The sequence below is a fragment of the Dermacentor variabilis genome, chromosome 9 (assembly GCF_050947875.1).
Source record: "Dermacentor variabilis isolate Ectoservices chromosome 9, ASM5094787v1, whole genome shotgun sequence".
In the NCBI taxonomy this organism is placed as follows: domain Eukaryota; kingdom Metazoa; phylum Arthropoda; class Arachnida; order Ixodida; family Ixodidae; genus Dermacentor; species Dermacentor variabilis.
The window spans coordinates 50,481,177-50,505,686 of record NC_134576.1 but is presented as its reverse complement, the minus strand read 5'-3'; the positions used below and the strand labels follow the sequence as shown (position 1 = coordinate 50,505,686).

The window sequence follows — 24,510 nt, the reverse complement described above, 5'->3', positions numbered from 1 at the left end:
GAAGGATTAAGAAACAAAACTATTGATGGTTTCTGCATACCTCACACTTTGCTTAGCTTAGTTGCGTGCATTGCCTGGCGCTTCTTGGAACTTAGCTACTAGCGATACCATTGGTTCGTTATTCTATGGCAATACGGTTCTTTATTCTATGGCGATACTGTAGGCTGCTAAAGGGCGTGTCGTGCGTTACTACAGGGCGATGACATGGGGACAACACTCCCGGGTGGTGTTGGCAGGCCGTGCGCTGCAGTCGAAACCCAACTTACCAAGGCCTCAAGCACGAACTTGGCGAGCGTTGTCGTGTGCAGTGGGCTATGCAGTAGGCGCAAGGTAACGCCTTCTGCACAGCAGTACCGAATTTCACACTCTTACACAGCGTTCACCTGGCGCCAGAGAAGCTTACAGAAAGGGGTGTGCTCCTTAGCAGTCTCCAAAAAACGTTTATTTTGTTTGCTTGCACGAATCTGAGGTCGTGTGTGTAGGTTGTCAATTTCATTTGTACTTGTGAGTTGAATACGTGATGTGTACATTCAAAACTCTATTTACAACAGCGGGTAGACTTTAAAGTTTTCTTTTAAGTGCAACGAAATTCAAAAAAAAAAATCGGTTCAATTGATATGTTCTGACACACTGCACGGTTTGTTAGAAACCGCCTGTAGCGTTGCCGGCAGTGCTATCGCTGATAGCATGGAGCAATGGCGACCGCCGTGTTACATCAACAACGCATCTTGCTATCTTGCGACACAACGCACGCTGAAGCTTTTGCTAATCTTTGAAAGGTGGTCGCTTATCTCAGTAATACCGAGCGCTTTAGTGGTCGAGTAGCGTCAGTGTTCAACGACTGCTCTCCGACTTAGCTTCCGCGTTGAATGCGTACAGAGCTGCTCTTTCATGTGCTGTTCAAGAAAATGCCTCGCCACGGACTTGGTGCTCTGCACGCCAAACCGTGCTAAATCAGTATCGCTGACTCCGTGGATTCGCGGCGACCTGCGACTGCTGCATACGCATTGATGACGAAGGGCAACGCACCGTAGGTCTTCGCGGTCAAGAGCTCCGACGTACGACATCGCTGGACGGAATATCTGCGCGCGCGGTGTTTCACAGGAATCGACGCTTGTGCACGGGTCGTGCGCGTCCATTTCGTGCGTTCGTGTGGCGGAATAGCGCGTTTCGCTTCAACACGTACAACCAAATAACTTCAGCGCGAGTACTCCCAGCTGTTCTCACTCGAGCGAAATGGTCACAGCCGCGTAGTCTAGAGCTATACGCTGAAGTTTCAAAGAGCGGCACAGAAAAATGAACGTCATCTGTTTCCTGGGGTTGATGATATATACGTGAAGTACAATTCACTGTAGTCTCTTCTAACGCATCATGTAGTTAGGTTTCGCATTGGCCGCGAAAAATCAAGCATCAAGAAATGTGCGCCGCAAGTTCAGTGACGGCGCAGGCTTACTCCAGTGTGCGGAACATAGAGCATTTCTTCCTGCGTCAGCTGTTGTAGCAATTGCTTTGTGCTGCGAAATCTGCGTTGCCTCCCTATTTCCTCTGGAGGCCTGCCAGTTAAACGGTTTTTGATCCATAGAGAAGCAAAGGAAAACGCCGGCCGGCTTCGCTTTGAGACAGAAAGTACCGTGCAATCTTAAATACTGTCCCAGAATATAGGTGGACGTACAAAAACAAAAAGTGTTGTCAGATTTCGCACTTATGTGGAAATAAGTTGTAAACTAAGCTTTCTTTCATATTTACTGATAAGTCTTCACTTCTGTGATAGCTCGACACTACTTGCAGAGTTCACGCTCTGGTTTGATTTTTTTCACTTCCTCACACCCGGCTGCTTCTGGTGCCAACTTCTTCACTTCTGTGTAGCTAAATGCTCCTCACTCAGTGTACGCTGTGACCCCATTCTGTTCACTTCTTTTTCCACACGCAGCTGCTTCTGATGCTAGCTTCATCACTTCTTGCCTCCTGTTCTTGTCTGTTCAGGTACCTGACGTGTGGCACATGCCCATTCTTAGGGATTGGCCAAGGATATTTACATACCCAAGGCCACATACGCTGTTGCATACAATGGCAGCGTGAAGGGTGCAAATACATATGTCTGCAATCAGGATAAAGCGTACGTAAAAAGGTGAAAGCCAAACAAAGTGTCACTTCCAGCTGAAGTTTTATTTCATAGCACAGACTTTTCTATAACTGAGGAGTTGCACATACATTACATTTGTGTGATAGATTGAAAAGGTCAGCATCGAAAAAAAACTTTTCATAGCATAGCATCCAAGAATGCAAGCTCCTTGTCATATAACGGAAGAGACATGTTGCTGAAACCCCTGTTGCCACTAGTAGGTGAGGGATGCCACAGTAGTTGCCTCCTCTTTGCAACATCTTGCCCACAAGAAGTGAGAGGAAGTGTGAGATAGAGTGACAGCTTGGCTCATTGCAAGGCACTGGACAATTTTCATAAAATCGCGCTAAAGACGAAGGAACACATGCGACAGTACTGGCGCTACTTCCAACTGGCATTTATTACAAACGGTCATCTATTTATTCTCTGTGCATCAGGTACATCATGCACCCGGAGCATAAGTAGATGACCGTTAATAATAAACGCCAGTTGGAAGTAGCACCAGTCCTGTCATATGTGTTCCTTTGTATTTAGCATGCTTTGACGAAAACTGTCAAGGTGAGCCAACTTGCCCAAATCAAGGTATTGTTGCACTGGGCAAGCCATATCGAGCCAGTTAGTTTGGCAATTGAGTAAAGCAGCCAGACAGATGACAACACTATGACTCAAATAGAAACTGATATTGTTATGTGATAGTGTACTTAAAAAGTGAAAAATCTTTCTGGTTTGTACACGTGCCGATGAAAAGACAGTGTCAGAAAGCATTTAAAACAAAAAATGGCAGACTATTTATGACAGAAGAAAGATTATTGCAAAAATGCTCTACCGATCTGTTCTCACACTTCAAGTTGGCGACTGTATCACTGATCAAATGGTTATTCCTCTGCCTGATAAAAAGTGACTAGAGGCTCATTCAACGGTGTCCCTTGCTTCTTCCAAAACACCTTTGGCTCTGCTGAGGTTGCAAGTTCGATCCTGGCTGTGGCAGCTGCATTTTATTGGGGGCAAAAATGCTGAGTACTTAAGTGGCCAAAATGAATCCAGAGTCTCCCACTACAGCATGCCTCATAATAATATACTGCTTTTGGCTCATAGAACCCCAGAAATAAATTCTTTAATATTTTCCAAATATGAGGGACATTCTGAGAGTAAATTTCGTCATTTATTTTAAGACGGAGGCTTTATTGCCAAAGAAAAAATACACCATGGCATCATGAACTATACACCTTGCACTATTTTTCCACATAGTCGCCACTGACATTGAGACATTTGTTGTAGCCAGCAGTCGGTTTGAATAAACCACTCGGGTAAAACTGGGTGCCCTGTGATGCAAGAAATGATCGCACAGCCTGCTCCAACTCGGCATTGTTTTGGAAGTGAAGTCCCGAGAGTGCAGCTTTCAGTGCAAAGAACAAGTGCCCATTCATACCGGATAACAGCATGCATTTCCGCTGGCGACCATGTTGTCAGCGTACATCTGTCTGCCATCGGGATTTGTACTCGAATAACCTCGGGCATGCCGGTCTGCTGCTACTTTCTCTTCTTTGGCGCTTTGCACATGCGTCATTCCTCCACTGTTGACGCTACTTCTGTCGCTGAACCAGCAGCAGGTGTGAATTCTTGTTATGGCAATTCTTTGCTTCACCTGGTGTACCATCTTTTTGTTTAAAAAAAATGACGAAACTTACTTTCTGAACGTCCCTTGTACCTTAATTTCTTCAGGTATTGAAATGTTCTTGCAGATTTTGCAGTGTCCTGGCTGATTTGCATACCTGTTTTAATGCAGCACGTCCTCTAGCCCATTTTTTTCACTACCCCCACAGCTCCCTCCACAAACAGTTTTGTGTTGCTGTTATTACAACCTTGAGTCTATTTTTATTTTCTTTAACACCCTTAATGTGTGTGCATAGCTGGAACAGCTTCACAAAGCACAGGAAACATAGCTTGTCAATTGAGCCTGCTTTCCACTTAAGGCTGTGTGATACACTTGACTTAAACCACTGGGGTATATATATATATATATATATATATATTTTTTCACTTAATTTTGATGCTGAGGTAGTGCTTTACAGCTGGTTCAGTTTATTACCATGTTCACATGCACTGCTTGCCAGTTTCATTCACAATAAATCTGGAATATGCATCCTCTGCAGCAGCACTAAAAAAAATTTTGATATCACTGCATTGAAATGATGGCACCATCTTTCACCGCTGTAGTGAAGCATAGCATATATGGTATGGCGAAACAGAGCCTTTGCCGTAGCAATGAAATTGGCATTTTGTGAGTGCCATTGCTGCAAGTGTCAAGCTTTTCAAGTTTATTGTGGACAAAACAAACATGTAATGCATGTAAGCACTGTAGTGACCCAAATACTCACTGTTTTGTAGTTTCTAGCCAGGAAAGATCCCCAATCATATATGGCACATTTCTTCTGAAATCAGCCATGTTTTCTAACCACCACTGATGTTTTACCAAATAGAGCAGTGATGATTTTGTCTTAGGGTTCAATTGACTTGAAGTTATACCAAAGAATAACATTAAGTGAAGCTGTGTTGCCATATTACACTTCGACAAAAAATGTTACTCCTATTGTTAGATGAAGCTTGAGTAAGCCAGACAGGAAGCAAAAATGAAAGGCAAGGGGAAAGCGTCACCACCTGTTACTTCACAGGTTAGCTTCCTGTGGTGTCATGTGTTTTAACAGTGTCCATTCAGGTTTAAGGAATTATCAATCAATAAAGGAGCATTTTGTTGCATTATAAATGACCCAAAAATTCAACATAGCAAGTATTGTGGACTCTTCATGCTCTATGGCATGCCCAGTTCGAAGAGATACTTTGAAATTTCAGATGTCATACTGGTATACCAGCACTGCAGTGTCTGTGTGGAATTGAAGAAAGTTCAGCCCCTATTTCCCCACACGTAATCAGCCTCTCTTCGGGTGCACTAAAGAAAATATGATTTTGTTCTAATGCTTTACCAGTCCAGATTGATTCAGTGTTGTTACTTGCAGTCCCTTCGAAGAAAGGCTGATTGAGCTTTTTCTGTGGCAATTTTTAAATGTCTATTGTAACTTCAGTGCCGGCAGTGCTTAGCAGTTAAGCGACCTTTATGTGCAATGTCTGCATCCTTCATTGTAAAATAACGCCCACATGATCTCGTAGTTTTCCAGGTCCTTATCTTCACCTCCTTGGGGCTACATTTACGTGAATACCGATGCATGCCAGTGCTTAATAGCTAAACTGAAAAGGGTGTTTCCAAGAAACATTGCTTGAAAGACGCCAGTTCTGGGACCGTTCAGGCCTGGTTGGCTCAGATCGTCTCTTTCATATCTTCTACTTAGGTTGATGCTGGGCTTCACCACTTGACTGTGCGGTGTTGACCGGCCATGATTGCAGTCTGCGGTCACCGTATGCCAATTTAACTTCTTCTGAGGTAAGCTGAAAAGCAGTCTGCAGTGAAAGACTCAGCTGTACCGCATTCAGGAAATCAAATTGCACATTCTATTCGACTTCAACTTCTCAAACTGATTCTTTCCGTTAGTGTCCATGTCTCCTAAATCCTCCAAAGTCATGGAAAGTCCCCATAGCCTCTAGCTTAGCATGCAGAACTACCTTTTGAATGAACTTTTAAGATGAACGCAGCAAACTGTCACCATCAGCAAAGCTTCGAACCGAAACCTTCTCATTCCATTTTTTGTTCCAGTCCTACAAAAAACAGTTCGCTTCTCGTTCAACTTCAGGGCAAAAATAATAATGGTTGATGGTTTATGTTAGTTCATACAACCTAAGAACAGTTACAAGAAAACAGCGTAAATTTATATCGTGCAGAAACCTGACCTCAACAGTGCTCCTAAATGGCAATGAAAGACTGAGAGAAAAAAAATATTCAGCACACCCATACTTTGGAGATGCTTGGCAACGCAAGTAACAATCCATCTAATGATGAGTGTGCAATTGGTAATGATATGTTTGATCGTCGTTATGAAGACATACACTGACGAATCCAGTGACCCATGTTGGCATCAAAGATGTTCACTGAAGATCTGCTCATGCCCAGTGACCCAAGTTGGCAACAACGAGGTTCACTGAGCTCATGGCAGAAAGCTGGGCTAGGTAGTTGGATTTCTGATAGCTGATACATCTCCCCCGCTTTGGAAGAAACAGAAAGAAATCAGAGTGTTAAATAGAACGGGACAGGGAGGACGCTAGAAATGCATCAGCTATCAGACGTTCACTGAAGAGCGGCACATACCGAGCGACCCAAGTTGGCAAGAAAGCAAAAATTTAGATCTGGACATAGATGGATACCAGAGAAGTATCCTAAACTAATTTGTTGTATTCAAATTTGGGGCTATTTCATTTCTAGGTAAAATTAGGTGACTGGCAGAAGCTGAGGCTGGCGAGCACTGCATAAGCAATAAAAGCAATCACAAAGGCATGTGCAGGTGTCGCGTGTTTGGCACTGAGTCCCCACCAGCATGAGTTGCCAGGCTGCAGCATTTTTAGCTTGTTTCAAGAGGCTGCCTGACGCTTCTTATAGCATTGGTACGGGTGTTGACAAGCTTGGTTCATTGCAGTCTTTGCTGTCTATACAGCGCTTTCTAACGATGAATCCGTGGTATGCTCTCGTAAAACATTGCTAATTCAGGTGCTTCCTGCAATTTAGATATCAGGAATTGAAAATAATTCTGGTTTCTCTAGCCTCTTTATGATCAAGACCAGTCACTAAGGGTTTGTCTAACCCTTCGGGGGGTCAAAGACGTAAATATGTGGCACCACGAACAAGTCCCAAATGGTCAATGCCGTATATTTATGGCACCATGTGTATGTTTGAAAAATGCACCAAGTTTTCAACTTTTTGTTGCTCAACAAGTGCTGCCACCTTGTGTGGATACAAAGACTATCTCTTTTTCTGCTCTGTAGTCTCAATTTTCCGTCCATGGCTTTCTTATGCTGGTGTTTTAGAGACTGATTTATATGTGTGGCCATGTGGCGGTTAGTTTTGGTTAGTCTCATTTGGTTTCTCTACGGGTGCACAACCATCGAGTTCTTTTGTGTGCGCTCACATACACAGTTCAGTGATGCTACGGCCATGCGTGCCGGTTGCTCTGCTGCAACTGAATCGAGCGGCGATTCCTCCGATGCAGACTACTGTCCAAGTGCCGAATCAGAATACAGTTAAAACTAAGATCTAACAAAACCCGATTTTGCACTTGTTGTGTCGTCTTATGTCCGTGTCGTTTTTTGTTGCGCAATATCATTTTAGTTAGGCAGTTCCTGATGTAATGAAGAAATTTCCTTTCCCCAGCAAGTACCCATAAGGTTCAATGTTGTCATCAACCCAAATTAACGAAACTAGCTTGCATTAAACCCAATTTAACGAAGCTTTTTCAAAAATAAATGAGTGAAAAAAATCTGTGATTTCTTTCTAACTTTGATGCAGACAAGATTTCCTTTGAGCTTGCGCTCTAATGCTGTAAGCCCCGCTACGGGCGGCTGCAAAACAAACCCAAAAAGACGGCGCGCGCCATCTGGGCAGGGGCCATCCGTCTCGACGAGATTGTTTGCACACTTGAGTAATGGCTGTCAATGGTTGACACAGAGTGGGGCATTGCAGGCATGCAAAGTAACCACGCTGCCGGCACCCATGGCTGCCGCAGAGTTCGGGGAGCGTAGAGGACCCCCAGTGCCACAGTAGCGGTTGCGCATCACAGTGAAAAGGGAGCTTTGGACCCCCGTCGCGGTGCACTTCCTCGGAATCCCCGCAGGCGTTTTCCTTGCACGCGGCCGGCTGGCGGGTATGAACTCATTCACAGCTTGAGGTTCCCCGAATGAGCGTCAGGCGCCCTACTAGTCGTGCGCGTCTGACTTCCGCGGTGCTCTGGTGGGTGACCTTGGAGTATGCATGATTCGGGTTTGGACGCGGGCAACGGGGATCGCGCGGCATCAAGCGGGCTCTCCAGCCTCATTACTTTTTATGGGTTTGCACCACGCGCTGACCGGTGTATGGATTCATAGAAACGCACAAGAGCCTACGGTTTTGTCTCGGTTCCGAGGTGCCAAAGGAACGTTTTCTTCGGCTTACGGCCCGGACATGGGGCCGACGTTGGTGGGTGGACAATTATCCCGTGCACCTCTGGGACAGTTTGCAAGCCAAACAAGTCCTTGTTTATGGTGCCGCATGGCCTTCGGTTTCTCGGAATCGGGTCGTGTCGCGCATGTGTTCGAGCACTGACAACATGGTCCCGACGTTTCCTGGCTTTTGGGTTTTGCGCATGTGTTTTGTTGATCAGCGCTTGTTACACCGGCTGTGCTCGCGTGCTGTTTCTCAGAACTTGCGACGTGTACAGCTGGCCTGACCCTCACCCCTTTGTTATATATTGTGTATTTTGGGTGAGGATTATACACTGTGAACTGTACTAAAAAGGATGTTCTTTGATTGATGGTTGTTCAACTGGCCAATCATGCACGCAAGTTCTGCTGAACGCAGTGATTGATGAACGGATTGTCCAGTTGGGACACAACCCGGCGGTAATTCGCCAGCAACGATTTTGGGCTGAGCGTTGCATCTACAAAATGCGGCCGCAGCACTCCGATCGGAGTTCTGGACCTGGCTTCGGTGCTAAGCACCATCGACTCTGCCGAAATGGGGTCGGCCTATGTGATCCAAACCAGTGTAACTATTTGCAACCGATGTACTGTTGAAACTATGCAATCTTGTAACCGAACTTTGTAATTTTATCTTTAAATACAAGTTTTTGTTCGTTCGTTACTGCAGCGTCTTTGTCCTTCGAACCTAAGTCACCCATTGAGCCACCTGTGCACACCGTCTCTGACGGTGCGTCTCGGACGCCGACGGTGGGGGTGAATTGGGTTAAAGCACCTAGGCGCCCTAGTCACAACCCTAGCTTTATTTTGACGAGGCTGCACGCCTCGCCCATGGACGGCACAATGGATTCGGCAGTCGCTAACGTTCTTACATACCAGATGGTGCTAGGGGCGGCGATATTTGGCCTCCCTCATAGGCTTTTTACATGCACAGGCATGGGAGAGCAGCAAATACAATGCCGCAGTACCTTTTGGGCGTGGCTACGTTACGATTTTTTATTTCGAAGGACCGAAAAATTCCTCACTTGATTCTCCGAACTTCCCTCGATTTAACGAAGTAATTCAAGCATGCTCATCATTTTGTCAAATCAAGTTTCAACTGTATATATCTAGTTCAGTGTATCTACATTTTTGTTCTTATAGGTATTGCAAGCCCATCTGTATTGATGAATGAACAATGCATGTTTCTCTGTGGAAATCTTTTTTTCTAACTTTATGCTCACTCTAAAATAATTGCAATAATTTCCGAAGACTTTAAATCTGCAATAAAAGAATTAAGCCCTAGGCAGTCTCATTTTAAATTGACCCTCAAAGAGTTAATGTTCATGCATTTGTGTAGGTCAGTGAGTGTTCCACTCATTTCGAGGCACAACTTACCATGAACGAAGAGTGCATGATGCCTGAATCCATACCAATCCAAGCCACTGACATGGCCCGCCACCAGTATGTTACCATAAGCTGGGCCTTGATGTTCATAACCATTCTGATGATCGCAACCCGCATCCACTGTGGCATTCCACAGAGGAGAGCGAACAAGAGCCAAACCAGTTAGAAGACCTTAAAACTGCACAATTGAATTTTTGCAAATCACCACTGCACTCAATGTGCGGGCACTTTCGCTCATCACAAGGAGCCAGCTCAGTACCAGAACAATCAGTTATTTCCTTAAACATTACTTGCTTTTTAGTTTTGATTTGTGCCGATATATCTTCTATCTGGGTACTTTATGAGCCCTACAATTTCATTGTGGCTTATTCTGCTGCGCATTCTGTGCACCAGACTCTTCCTAATTTAGTGTTGGAAGGAAGCACTAGTTATCCTCTACGTAGAATATTGATAAAGTGAGCTCTCTACAGCACTACAAGGTGGAGAGGGTAAAGAGAACTGCTGAGGTGCAATTATTGAAGTTGGCTTTGCTATCTGTGCAATTTGTGAAATGATTGGTGCATAAGGTGCCCATCTCTATGCAGGTACTTGATCACTGAGGGCAACGTGGGCAGCGAAGCTCAACTAGGCATGCCATGCTGCTCACTGGATGGAAGTATCCTTTGGACAGCACATGGGGGCACCCGGGATGAGAGAAAGCGGGAAGAACATTACGCGAAACTCTTTCTATAATAATAAGGGGTAATAGAGAGAAACAACCCATACTATTAAAAGAACTTGTGTCATATTTGCCTTTCAAAAAAGATGGTCAGGCGTTTACGAAAATATTTGCATAACAGAAACCAATTAACCATATATACCGGGTGCGTAGTTGTTACGGCACATGTTTTTCAAAACACATTGGACTTTCGTTAAGTTGATGCTGATTAACTAGATTTCTTGTTTAATCTGATCCTGACCAAAGGTCCTGGCAGTCACCCTTACATTTGTGTGGTACAAACTTTCGTTATTTCCATCCTAAAGTTAGCCTTCGCCGGATAATTCAAAGTTGCTAGGTCGTCAGGCACACGCTCATCCCCTCTGGTGAATGCAGTAGTGCTTTCAATAGCGGCAGCATCTATCTCAGCGGCACTTATGGTACAGGGAACAGGTCGAAAACGTATCATCTCCCATCGAGAACAGCTATTTTTGGCCTATCTCAGGGAGATATTAAAGCGAAAGTGGTAGCTCACAATGAATGATAACATATTTGCCCTATCCTGATTTGTACCTTTTTTTTCCAAGAAAATTTGCCTGAAATTGCTTTGGTGGTCTAGAGCATCCTGGTGCAGGCATTATAAGTGTTAATATGACTGTCACCAAAAAAAAAATTGACCCCCTTTTTTTCTTTACTTCTCATAGGTGTAGCAGTGTCATTTGTGTTTATTTTTTTTCCATTTTTCTTTCATGTTTTATTGACATTGCTCTATTTTCTTGCAGTTGTGTATTTATTGAAGTATAAGGCGAGGTTTTTATTCAGACTTGTAGCCTTAAAGTCACCCCTTGCCTCATATGTGAGGCTGATAGACCCAGCGCCACATTTTCAGCGATCCAGATTTTACAGCATATCATATTTACACGGCAGCGGACATTGTAGCAACTAATAAACCTTGGCAGGTGAGGCGGTACTGTATTTCTTGCGTATAACCTACACCGAGAATTCGAAAAATTTAACAGTAAAGGCAGGGGGGAGGAGGTTTATGCGAATTTCTGTTCGATGTGTGACTTCACAGCAGCTTGAATTTCACCTTATGGTGTGGCTTTGCAGCAGCGCGTCTAGGGGTGACCGATTATTTGGTATTTCGGGCAGTCCCCACCGAGTCTCAATAACCTGCTGCCTATTTATTCCACGTCACCCTATATTAGTGTGCATGCTTAAGTTACTTTCTTGAGTCCCCCAACTAGGAATGGGAGGTGGGAATCCTCGCCTTATAATCGAATAAATACATCGTTTCTGGGAATACTGTTCTGTACCTTGACATTTGTGACTCAGTGACCACGATGTGTTGATGCCAAGCACAATATCTACAGTGGTCGCATTTCGATGAGGGCAAACTGCTAAAGCACCTGTGCTGTGAGCTTTGGTGTGCATTAAAGAACTGCAGGTTGTCAAAATCATTTAGGTGCCCCCCATCGGCAGCCTCGCTCTTTAATCAGATTGTGGCTTTGAGGTGTAAAAACCCAAGAATTAAATTTGGTCAGGTATATCTGGAAAATCCTTGACCTGAGTTGAACCAGGCACTGGTGTCAGTACAGATAATTTTGCTATTTGATTTCTTCCAGCACTTGGCTGGAATTCAGTTTCTAAAACAAAGTGGCGTCAGAAAATTTGCATTAGTACTTCATCGTCCACGACTCTATTTACTCCCCTCTCCCAGTGTAAAGTAGCAGGCCAGTGTGCAGTAGCTGAGGCTGGTGTCTCTCCCTTTCAGTGTAAATGCGTTCTCTCACTCATGTACATTTGGCTGCATGATATTGGGCAGAAGACAATAAGAGGGATTAAATCCCTAGGTATAGGAGGAGAATAATATCAGGTTGTGGCCAATGTTTCAGTAAGGAGACTTCAAAGACAGATTGAAACATTGGCTCCAGCTTAAGATATCCCTTTTTGTGCCTTCGTTGGTCGCTTGAAATATCTCATACTGTGATACTTTTGATTGAGTGAAAGGCATTGGTGATTTGATCACTCAGTTTTGGCTTGTATACAAGTCTACTTTATAAATCATGTCAAACTTCTTTCCAGGTTTCTGCTGACAATCTGCGTATTGAAGCTCTTCAGTGCACCCGGATGCATCCGTATTTCCTGCAAAGCCGTCAAGGGGATTTCTTTGTCGTTGTTTAGATTGTGTTTATCAGGGATCAGTGGCAGATACTGTTGCATTTTTGCGTGAAAGAACTATTCAGGTGCATGTTTTGTGTCATACTTAACATGTGCGTACTCTCGCCATTTCTTTCCCACTTGTTGACAAGGCCTCATTACCGAGCAGTACATGTGTGTTAAAGTGTCGAGGTAATAGTAAGCAACAAAGGGCAATGTAGAAAGGTTATTCTGTGCTTGTCAATGTTATGAAGTGGCCCACTCTGGAGTGGCAGTTGTGTTCGTGCAGGTTCGTGCAAAATAAAGAACTTATGCATTATTTTTACTATTTAATGATTTCTGAAACTCTCGAATTATATTCCTGATTGTGACCTGTGAAACCTCTTGGCTTAAGAGCACTGTGACTTCTTGGGTCACAATTTGGGTTGCCAACCGGCCTCAATTTAGTGGGGAACTCCAGACTTTTAAGTAAAAGTCCATATTCCATACTTGACATGGTTGCGATGGCCAAATGTCTTGACTTTTGCTTTTTTTCTTCTGCTGAATAACAATCACTAAACCATGTTATCTTTTCATAATGCCTGGCAACTTGGTAGTGCATTATTCTCTTTTGTCTTTTGTTACATTGTCATAAACCCTGAAGTGTTTTTGTTTTTGTCGCGATTCTACTTTTGTTGTAGGTGTTAACTGTCCACAGTACCGCTACCTGTATTTTCAACCGTGCTAGCCAGGCAACCATCTTGTAAATGGTGACATCATAGGACTAAAAATATTTGTGCAAATTTATTGCATTTAAAGACTACTGGCTTCTGGCACCGACAGGCTCAGTCGTGCTGGGAGCCGCCAGTCCATCTTAAATTATGCTCTATGGTTAGGTATTATGCACAACTAAAACTGACGCTACCATGATGGTGCAGCTGCCCTATTTGCATTAGGAACGTTCACTTGATCATTCATAATGCATCCAGAAACTTCACTATAGCATAGTTGTCTTCATACATAGAAATTCACCAGCTCATAGTTTCTTTGCATGCTGTTGCGCTATGAACCATAGGCAATCTGCAGTGCAATTATGGTTGCGTACGTAGCTGTCTGTACTAGCACAAAGATTTTTTTTCAAATGTACTTTGTAAGCAAGGCTTTATCCCGGGTAAGCTGAGCTCGGTGTTTAGAAGTGAACGGTATATTGACGCCTTCACTTTGGTGGCAGCGAGACTAACACACCCTGTTTATTCTTTCCAGTTTTCTCTTCTAGAGCTTCCTCCCAGGGATCAACTGAAATAGCGCATTGCAAGGCAGAGCCGCCGCAGGTGCCATTGGTCATCGTCCCCGACGAAGACACTCTGGATGCACTTGACGATTCCACTCAGTCCTGCAGTGACGAGTACATCGAGGGCGCTGTAGATGCAGCAGACTGCAATGCCCTGTCCTTGCCTGGGCAACACAAATGCTTTGTTTGCCTCCGCACGTATTTTAGCGCAGTGCTCTTGGATAAGCACAAGTGTCCCGGCAGGCCTGAAAAGAGGTTTACATGTCCCATCTGCTTCCGCGAGCTGAACAGAGAGGGTCACCTGGCGGCCCACATGCGCGTACACACGGGTGAAAAGCCATTTAAGTGCACGGTCTGCTCGCGCGCCTTCCGGCAGAAGTCTAACCTGACCGTCCACATGCGCCAGCATACGACCGGGGGCCCGTTCCATTGTGCGGCCTGCCCAAGGTCGTTCACCCGGAAGGAATACTTGCAGACTCACATGCAGCGTTACCACATGCTGTGAAGGCGTTTCGCAGCCGTCAGCCAGAAATGAAACACCATCAAAATTGTCTTGTGAATTGTGGCACCATGATATCTGCTGGCAACATCTTTCAGCTGACGTTTAGTTGCTCGTAGCTGGGCCATGAACTTGACCAAGAAGCTAAAGGTAAAATGATCCTTTTGTCCATAGAAATCTTTGCATCAAAAAAAGCTTTGGTTCATGAGAAGCAAACTTTATATCTGAAAAAAATAAAATGAGGGCAGCATCTCCAGGGTATAACTTTCGTATTCAGAAGTGCATCTTAACTTGAAGCCCATGCTTGAATTGATCTAAACATCTGGCATTGACATGTCCAAGACACTCATTGCGTTTCCTTCGGCTCATTCACTATAGGCATCATTTAGGTCAAGTCTAGCTTGGGCTTCAAGTTAAGATGCATTCTTGAATATGGCAGGAAGTAGATCAAGGCATAATACAAAAGCAAAGGCACAACAGGAACTTGCTTTTGAGCAACAGTATCAAGATTGGGCATATCTCAAATGGCAGCAGTGCTGTGAATACAGTTTGGATGTTCTTGTATCAAGTAGTGCTGTTAATTTCGGGCACAGTCTTTGATGTCATTTGGCTCCCAATTCCTTCCTTTTATAATTGTGTAACCACAGCAGTATCGGTACAACTGCTCTGCCAATTGCTGGACAGGTGTATACAATGGTTGCTTGAAGCATGCCAACTGAGCAAGTTGGGGCACGTAGTGTAGGAGGCACCTGCTGCTGCAACGCATGAGTTGCAAATAGTTGGTCCAAGTGAAAGAGAATATAAAAAAGAAGCTTCCGGATTGTTCTCACAGCCCCCTATAAGATCAGGTGGAGTCATGGGCCACAGTGTTCATAGTAATGGCAAATCGAGGGCTGTTGCTCTTGCAAGATATATTCATCGTAACATTAAAAAACTCACTGTTCAGCAGTGAGAAACTATTCACTTTGGCTTGTATATGGACACAGTGGTCAATGTTTCCATGTTCAAGTTTCACCGCGAAGGCAGGAAGACATAGACACGTTGAGCAAGATCCACGTGGCTGTGTTCTGAAATATTTTGGGCGTCATGGCAGTAGAGGGCTCCCAGTGAATGACTGCACACTGCTGCATTTTTTGTTTGATGCAAGAAGGTATCATACCAGGACACTGTCTCCACTGCTGAAGTTGATAGCCTCATTTGACTGCAGCCTGTATATCACTGGCAGTGACTGTAGTGTGGTTCTTGTGGCATCACTAACTGCGAGGCAAAAGATGGAGAAAGCAGGCAGTAGGGTCAGTCCACATTGTGTTGCCTTTGCTTTTCGCATTGAATGCATTGCATCACAGTTGCTCTAAAAATGAGCATGCTGCATCACCTAAACGTTCTGCTTTGGTTTAAAGTCATTGTTCGTTGTCCTAAACTCCTCTGGCAACTGGGCCGGATTATGCTGTTTACATATTTATGTCCCGTCGCAGGCTGCCGTGTAGTAATATATATCCTGCGAGTTGTCATGTGCTGCAATGATGCAAGTTTTATTTTCAGCCCATTGTTGGATGTACGGTGAAGTGGGCTTTCTGATGACTAATGGGTGCGGAGACATTCTTCCCAAAGATGTAATGGCATAAAGTGCTAAAGAAGCCAGGTCATTTTGGGCTTTTTATTCACTTTCTAATATTGACACATTCAACGCATGTTCAGGGATGTTAAAATGGCAGCAGATAGCTAACGCAATTTCGCAAACTGCCTCTGGCAATAATCAGTAGTTCCTTTATTGCCCAGCTCAAGTAACTTGTTTGTTAAGGCTCTGTTAACATGCTAGTCCATGAAACAACTTCCCACTTTTGTGATTTGGGGTAATGATGTGCAACTGTAGAAACATATGAGAATAAGACTAGAGAAGGCTGCCAGTTAAGTTTAATGTACATGAATTGGTGATTGGGTTGCAAGAATGCGTGGTTCTCACAAAGATTCGCTGGGCATAGAAATTCACAAAGATGCTATATAATATAGCATTTCACAGAGTTACTGTGTTTTCATTTTAAGCAGCAGGTCATGGTGCAGTTACAAGCTTATTCTAAGACAGAAATCCATGAGTGATGCGTTCATTAACTTTTGTAATGAACTCGTGACGTGCGGTGCACTTTTTGGCACACCATGATAGCTTATGCCAGAAAGTGCGGCACCACTTTAGTGGCAGGATTGTACAGTTCCTTAGCAGTTCTTCATGTGTGAATTCAAGAAATAGATCAAACTCTCATTTTGTGCAGATTTATGCAAACTGAAGTCAGGTTGGAAAGCTGGTGAGGTGGGTGAACTTGCCTTCAAGGATGAAAGTTGACACATGGTTAGCAGAGACAGCATCAACACAGATGCACCTCAGAGCTAAATCAGCAGCATGCGTGTGTGGATATGCATAGCCGTTTTGTCATAGAATGTAACCAATGCAAATTCGTGGATCAAAATTCAGATGAGCCTAAAGACTGTAACAAGTCTGCATTCACACGATGGCCTATAAGACTGTAACAGAGTGCCATGTCATCTCAGAGATGGAAGTTCTCATTCACTGTCATGCTTCCATTTTGGATGTTGTGTGCTAATTACAATTGTGACTCGCTATTATCATGCTCATGAAAACACAGATGAGGTCCAGATATGGCCTTGCCTTGCTGTAAGACTGACCTGACCGACAGCTGCTGAAAATATATGGACAAGTGCAGTGACGCCCCAGTGAATAAACCGAGTGTATGACAGTTCTGCTCGTAGACAAGCTTGACATTTTTTAGAGCACGGGGACTAAGAGGTCTGATGTCTGCAGTAGGTTGCACCGAATGCCACCAGACGCTGCCATACAAAACACAAATAGGCAGGCAGTCTTAGTGAACTTTGGCTTCACTAAAAGACATGACAGTCAAGTGCTAGTCAGTACGCATGGCAACACTCACGTATGCCTTCAAATTCAAACTAGCTTCTGTGCGTTGCAGTGCCTACTGTGACAGTGCTCGTGACATGGGCAATAGGCTAAGCTAAACTAACACGTTCAGCAGAGAATTGACCTTGCAGGTATTTATCAACATGTCTCTATAGTCCACTTCACATGCTGTATATTTTTGATGGAAGTTCCTCTAGTCGTATATACAGATATAGCAATGGCACATATTGACTTTGATGTCTTAGATTCTTGCATAAGTGTACGGAGAAATATTTGTGTTACTTCAGTGGTGGCAGCGATTGTAAATGTTGTGTAATTTAGCAACCATGAAATAGTGGCAGCAAAAAGAAAAAAAAAAGGGACATTAAGAACGGCAGTTGCCGTAGTGCAGTACACCAGTGTATTGAGCCTTGTGCTTTTGGAATTGTTATGCTTGTGCCCCCTTTTTAATTATTTCTTTTCAATTATTTTGCATAACCGAATTGCATTGGTTGCTATCATTTTAAGCAACTCGTGAAGATCTTTTGCATTCTCATGGCAAATAAGTAACCAGCTGGGCTCCTGTTGTCTGTTTCCGAGCTAATGAAAGCTTTTTATTTTAGAAGAGGAGGAGGCTTGGCTTGTCCTGGTTTTGAATAGTTTTCTGTGCTTGCGAATAGGGAGTAAAACAGTAATCTGATTAGCCAGTGCTCCCTCCTGTGTTCTTTCAGTGATATATTGTTGATGCTGTTTCGTTACAATAAAGTAAGAAATTACTGTTGCCACGACTTGTGTGACTGATTTAAAGTCCCTAGGAGATGCAGACGTTACAGTCAAGAGATAATTTTTAATGGCTCGATGGGGGAGAGGTCGGCCTGAGTGAAGTGCATCTAGCCTGCTACTATGGTGAACACGATAAGGGTTGTACAGCATACAGCTTATATGTAACACGTACATGCATATTTCACAGCAGAGCACAGTCATCTTCGTGGGCAGAAGTAGAGGTTACTACAGAGTAGCTAGGAGACTGTCTACAGGTTTCATAAGTTTTGACGCTATCAGCGCCACTGCCGTATTTAAACTAGACAGTAGCAGCTGCAGTGTCGATTATTTGTCACAGCGTGGCTTTGATGACAGAATCTGAAGGCAATTTTCCAGTGCACTGGACTTGCTCATGTTGACAGTCTAAGGCCCGTGTGCGTGGCAGCAAGCGTGGCCATACATTTGATTCCAAGCTTGCACGGCTCACTTGAAGCAATGGTTTGGAGAGATCTATCAATGCCAATTCAACTACCTTAGGCTGGACCTATGGAATTGAAGTCAGGAAGCTCTCATTTGGACTTATGACTTGTCCACATCAACGCAATCATCTCCTCTGGTGTGGCACTGATACTGCCACCTCTTTGTGGGACATACTTGTCTTGCTCATTTGGTTTGGTATTTTAATCTACTTTTTCTGTTTAGGACAATCCTTGGAATTGGCCTCATGGGGTGCGTTGCGATTTGAGCACTTCATTTCTTTTGCTTTGCATGAAGATATGTCATGGCACAGCGGGAACATGCCGTCTGCCTGTGCAGACAGCACTGACATGGCCTAGCTTTGGCACTTGTGACATTAAAGTAGTCGGGGCACATAAGGATGCACCGGGTATCTCAAGTAGCCTACCTTGACATGATCAGGTAGGTGTCTCCCTCGAAAAGAAGCTTCAATCTCATTGAGTGACCGAAGCAATGAAAATGGATAACCTTCACTGTTGAAGACAGGAACCTTTGTAACTCTTCGTCGCTGATGTAAATCGTGACACCAGAAATAATGCCTGCCCTAGTGCAACCACTGTGCACAATAAACTATGCGACTTCTATATGTCCTGGTATGCGCACAGTTTAAAATATTTCTAGGACAGCCTATGTCGCTACTTCCACTGTGACTGCTTTTCTTGGTGTTGAAACGCACTTTGTTAATTCCTTTTGGAGCCATGTTATTAAAGTAGGTGTTGAGAATCTGCCTGTGTACAGAATTGAAATTCTTAGAGATGTCGAGAGGCACAAAAGCAATCCTGTAAGTCAGAGTACGTGGTCCGTTGGGGCCCTGCTCACTCGTGTCTTTGGTTGTCTTCTGGCAGTTCTACTTCTTTACGACAGTGTAGTCGTCGGAGTCCATTGGCTCACTGTTGCAGAAACAGGAACCGGACATCTCCATGTCGATGTGATAGGCCTTATACTATATCAATGGGTGGTGCAGTGTGAAGAGGCGTGCTCAACGTAAGTGATGGTCTGCAATCTGTCATTGACTCGGATGGATTCTCATCCAGAAGCACAATTAAGCCTCTAGTATAGCGAAACTGTCGTAGCGAGGCAAGAAACTATGCTTTTTCGGTTCACTTTGTCTTCTCTTACAGTCAATGCTACTAGATTACCTAATCTAGTAACGTTGCTTACAGTTTCTATCTTAATCTTGGAAGAAGCCCTAAAACAGTCCTGGTGGCTTTGTGGGAATACGACTCGATAGCAGGGTATTGGACTGGAACTGAACCGGAAACGGAAAGAAAATTCACTGACGATTACGATACTCCCTAATGCAAAATTTGAGCACAGCTCTTTCGGTGTTTTGAATTGCACCATTTGCGTTGCTCACTGTCCAGAAAGAGAGCGGGAACATGGGAATGCGTGGCTCTCGCAGAGCGCACTCTAGCGGCGCACACGAAGTGGTGCACGCACTTTGTTTCTATATATGGTATCGGTAGACGTGCTCGTCACATGCCTTAGTAATGACATCATCGGTGACTGTGTGACGGCGCACACTACTATGGCGCCATCTCGTAGCGAGTCGCCGTCGCGGGGCACGTCTCATGCTGCTCTTCGCTTTCCTCGCGCTCTCTTCGCTATCGCCATTTTAAAGCGAAGCGTTCCTTGCCTCTTCCTTCGACTTTCCCACTGTTGCTGCTGCTCTCAGGCACGCCGTGTCGAGGCGAAAGGGGGGTGGGAAGGTCACAGCGTGTGCATACATGACAGGAGCTAGTCGGAGAGGAAAGAAGCATAGACTGTTGGGCCAGTTGGTGCATCATGTGTAGTCGTTGAGCGGAAATACAGACGGGAAGAAACGGAGTGGACAGGACTGACGCCCTCTTACAACTTGGAGGAAAGGCGACGCTAGCAACTCATTTTCACTCCACTGCTTCGAATGTGCATAATGCCCTCTGGAGCCCCCGGGCTGTCGCCACATTAGTCTCTTGACAGCTGTAATTATCTGTGACTCCCCTCGGAAGCATTGCAGAAACTGCAGCGCTTCCTTTTCTACTAAGGTGAGAGTCCAGAGGAGACGTAGATATAACTGTAGGGAGGAGGGATTAGAAGAAGCAGTTCCCATATAAGGGAGGGGGGAGGGAAGGGAGGTGACGTGAGAAGGCAAGCAAACCCTACTACGACCGCGGTTGTGGGGAAACTGGATAAGCTCAAGTTCAAGGTACGGTACAGTACGTTGTTACTATTTCTGAAAAATAAACACTATGCAAATGTCAAGTGGACAAACTATGCAGGGCATGCAGAAGCAGAGCCGCATTAATTAAAGTGCACCGCTGGGTCGACCGTCAAATCAACACTTCTGTGCCCGCCGCGGTTGTTTTGCGGCTATGGCATTGCTAGAAGCCGTGGATTTGATCCCAACAGCGGCAGCCGCATTTCGATGGGGGCGAAATAGAAAACGCACATGCAGTTAGATTTTGGGACACGTTAAACATCACAGTGTCAAAATTAATCCGGAGTCCGCTACTAGGGCAATTCGCACTGTTTTTTTTTTTTCATTCGTTCCCAACACCCTCCTCCCCTCACGCATGGTCCTTGGCAAGAGATATACTTAAGCAGAAAGGCAATATAAGTGAACATCAGCTTTATTTGTAGCTAAAGCCAAGAAAATATGCTAAAAAAATAGGCCATCTAGTGACAGCAGACGGGAATTCCACAACTTTTACAACTTCACTGTGAACTACAGAATTATGAAGTAAAAAACTTGGAGCAATGATAGAGTCGTCTTAGTGGCCAATTGTCGTATAAATATTGGGGTGATTTTTGATGAAAGAATAGTTACATCTGTTAGGTAACCCAGATACTTCGCCCCTCCCCCCTACGAGAGCACATATGTGGCTGGTTCAAATGGGTGCTAGAGGTAAGCATTTTTGCTGTAATAACAAAAAAGCGCGCCGATCGTTTGTTCATACTAACAGTGTTGCAGTTTGTACGTACAAAGGACAAATAGGTCGAGTAAGGTTCGAAGTTCTTTCTTCACTTGGGAGCCTTGAGGTACACACTGATTTGGCATGGGGCGTGTAACAGACAGACTTGCAAACGATGGATGGACAACACAAGGAGGAGCAGAAGAACTTGTCTTAAATAAAACTTCAAAACAGTACAGTAACACACACACACAGAACTAACGAAAGCTTCGCACTCAGCAACCAAAGCGGACCAATTGTTGCTCAGCTACCAAAGCTGACGCAACACATAAAACTTGAGCCCTGCGCTCACATTTCACGACTTCCCTTAAGCCGGGGCTGTCTACGTCGCTGCTCGAAGTCTTGTGTAAAGACCAAATACAGTGAACTCTCACCTGAGTGAACTTCAAGGGACTCAACGAAATAATTAACTTAACCAAAAGTTCACTAAAGTGAATATTTACTATAGAATATAGAACAGCATAGGGTGCAGCAGACATCGTGCCAAAAGTGAAATTCAATTTATAGGGTTATGTACAGCAATACATACAAAGTGCGTAACAGTTACATTGACGCCTATCTCATGAAAAAAAAAAATCTAATTTTCATCTGCACTGGCGCTCCTAAAGTGCAAGAAATAACAAAGCTGTCAGAGAGTCTATATTTTTGTGCACTTCCTAAAGCACAGCTTGTTGCTGAGACATGAAATCTCGCAACTTTCCAAGGCATCCTACAGCCTCGGCTAGAATTACAGGATTTGAATCTGCTTCTGCCATTGCATGTTCCTCATCACATTCTTCTTTTTCGGGACCAACACTGGAAACAATTTCCAGATCTGATAGTTCAGCATGGGTAACCATGCAGCTCACTGTCACATGGCATACAGTCACCGCTGAAGCTGATACAGTTACTGTGGGCTTCGGCTATGCCAGCACCGCAGAGCACAAAACTTCGTTGAACTGATTTCAAAATGAGCCCGGCTCCACTGATCAAGTTCGCTCAACTAAAATATTTGCCATTCATAAATTTGTGTTAAGTGAAATATTTTTGCATTGAATACATAGGAAAACTTCCAGGGATTTTCTAAAAGTTTGTTATTCTGAAATATTCGTTAGACTGACGTTTGTACAACTGAGAATTTACTGCAACAACAAGCAGCATGCCGAGCCTGGTCTTATATTGACAGGAAGCAGCACTACTCCCTTTGTCATTGTTTAACGAGCGGTGCTCACTCTTGCCAACGTTTTGCCGACCTGACCTCCGAGTGTCCAGCGAAGCGTCATCACGCCATATGAAGGCAGATTAAAGAATGAAAAATAATTGATAGTGACAGTTAGTGAATGCTAATGCTATAATAGATATTGGTAGATGTTAATAATGACTAGTAATGACTAATAATGACTAGTAATGACTCTGAAATGACCATTATGTCTTATGAGGGCTTGTAATGACCACAATTAATTAGTAATGACTAGAAATGTCCAGTAATGAGTAGTAATGACTACTAATTATGTGTAGGGACTACTCATGACTACGAAATGACCAATATGTCTAACTATGGCTTGTAATGACCAAATTGATTACAAGTTACTAAAATGCTTACTGGTGAGCAGTAATGACTAATAATGACTGAAATGACTTGTAATGACTATGAAATGACGAATATGTCTAACAGCAACTTGTAACAACTGCAATTGATTAGAAATGACTAAAAATGCTTAGTAATGACCAGTAATGACTACTAATGACTACAACATTACCAATATGTCAAACGACAAATTGTTACTACTACAGTTGATGAGAAATGACTAGAAATGTCCAGTAATGAGTAGTAATGACTAAAATGACTACTAATGAGTTGTAATGACTACTCATGACTTCGAAATGACCAATATGTCTAATGACGGCTTGTAATGACCACAGTTGATTACAAATGACTAAATATGATTCGTATTGAGCAGTAATGACTAATAATGACTGAAATGACCTGTAATGACTAGTATAATGACTACAAAATCACCAATATGTCTAACAACAACTTGTAACAACAACAATTCATTAGAAATGACTAAAATGTTTAGTAATGACCAGTAATGACTAATAATTACTGAAATGACTAGTAATCGCTGCTAATGACTGATATGACCAACATGTCTAACGACGGCTTGTAATGACCACAATTGATTACAAATGACTAAAGATGCTTAGTAGTGAGCAGTAATGACTAAAAGAAAGAAGTAACAGAGAAGAGGCAAAGAGAAAGAGGTGAATGATAAGAAGAGGAAGAGTAGGCTTTTGCAATTCACCTCTCTAGAGAGATTAAGAGACCGTGTAAATTTTTGAAGGTTAGCGATACAACGCTGGCAACTGAGCAGATTTCTGTCTCCTTGAAGAAAGTCGTACATCTCGAAGTGCTGGTAACATGTGCGAACAGTTGCAGCAGCGGTCCGTGAACTTGGCGACACAGATTTATTCCATTCCTTATTATGCCAGTCGCTATTTTTGCAGCGAACTACTGCACAAGTCTTCAATCCACAGGATTCAATCTGGCATGACTGGAGCACAGTGCGTTAGCGACAACTCGGTTGCATTTCCAACAGCTGATTGCACAGAAGCAAGGTGGAACGGTAATTGTCTGTTCGTGCGCTGTCGCTGAGGCGACATTCTCTAGAACAAAATGCTTCGTGAAAAGGGTCAGTAACATGGCCCTAACGGTCCAGCAACGAGTGGTGGCGCTAAGAAAGGGAGTAGGTGCCGCAGCGCGCGCTAAGTTGCTTCTCTCCCCCTTACCTCCTTCAAAGAGGTCGAGCCTGCTCGAGCCGTCTGTCCGCGCGCGCGCGCTTGGTCCTCAAGATCGCCGGGAGAGGAGCACCTGGGCCGTGCACTGGGACGCGCTCGCGGGCGCGCGCCCGGCCTTCGAGTTTGTTCGAGAAAATTCTAATGTTTTATTGCGATAGCAATTATACGGACACTCCAGGCGGCCTTTTGCCGCCGGCGCCGCCGTGAGGCTCCGTATGAGTGAGAGCTTGTGAGGGTGAGCAAGCGAACGCGGTTCAATCTCGCGTGCGCGAGCGAGGAACGCGACCTCTCCTGTGGCGCGCGAGGCAGGGCGGTGAGGCGAGGTCACGTGGGCAAGGCTCGATGTCCTC

General features: G+C 44.2%; 1 long non-coding RNA gene across 4 annotated transcripts; it reads left to right on the top strand.

Moving 5' to 3' along the window:
- The first annotated feature begins 673 nt into the window (after positions 1-673).
- LOC142592668 (uncharacterized) lies at positions 674-17,934 on the top strand. Of its 4 annotated transcripts, XR_012830770.1 has the most exons (4): positions 674-2,082; positions 5,467-5,558; positions 10,204-12,562; positions 13,719-17,934. It is a non-coding gene; the product is annotated as an uncharacterized LOC142592668 (long non-coding RNA). The 4 variants fall into 4 exon arrangements; XR_012830767.1 differs by having other exon boundaries at positions 10,204-17,934; XR_012830769.1 differs by having other exon boundaries at positions 675-1,058; positions 10,204-17,934.
- The last annotated feature ends 6,576 nt before the right edge of the window (positions 17,935-24,510 follow it).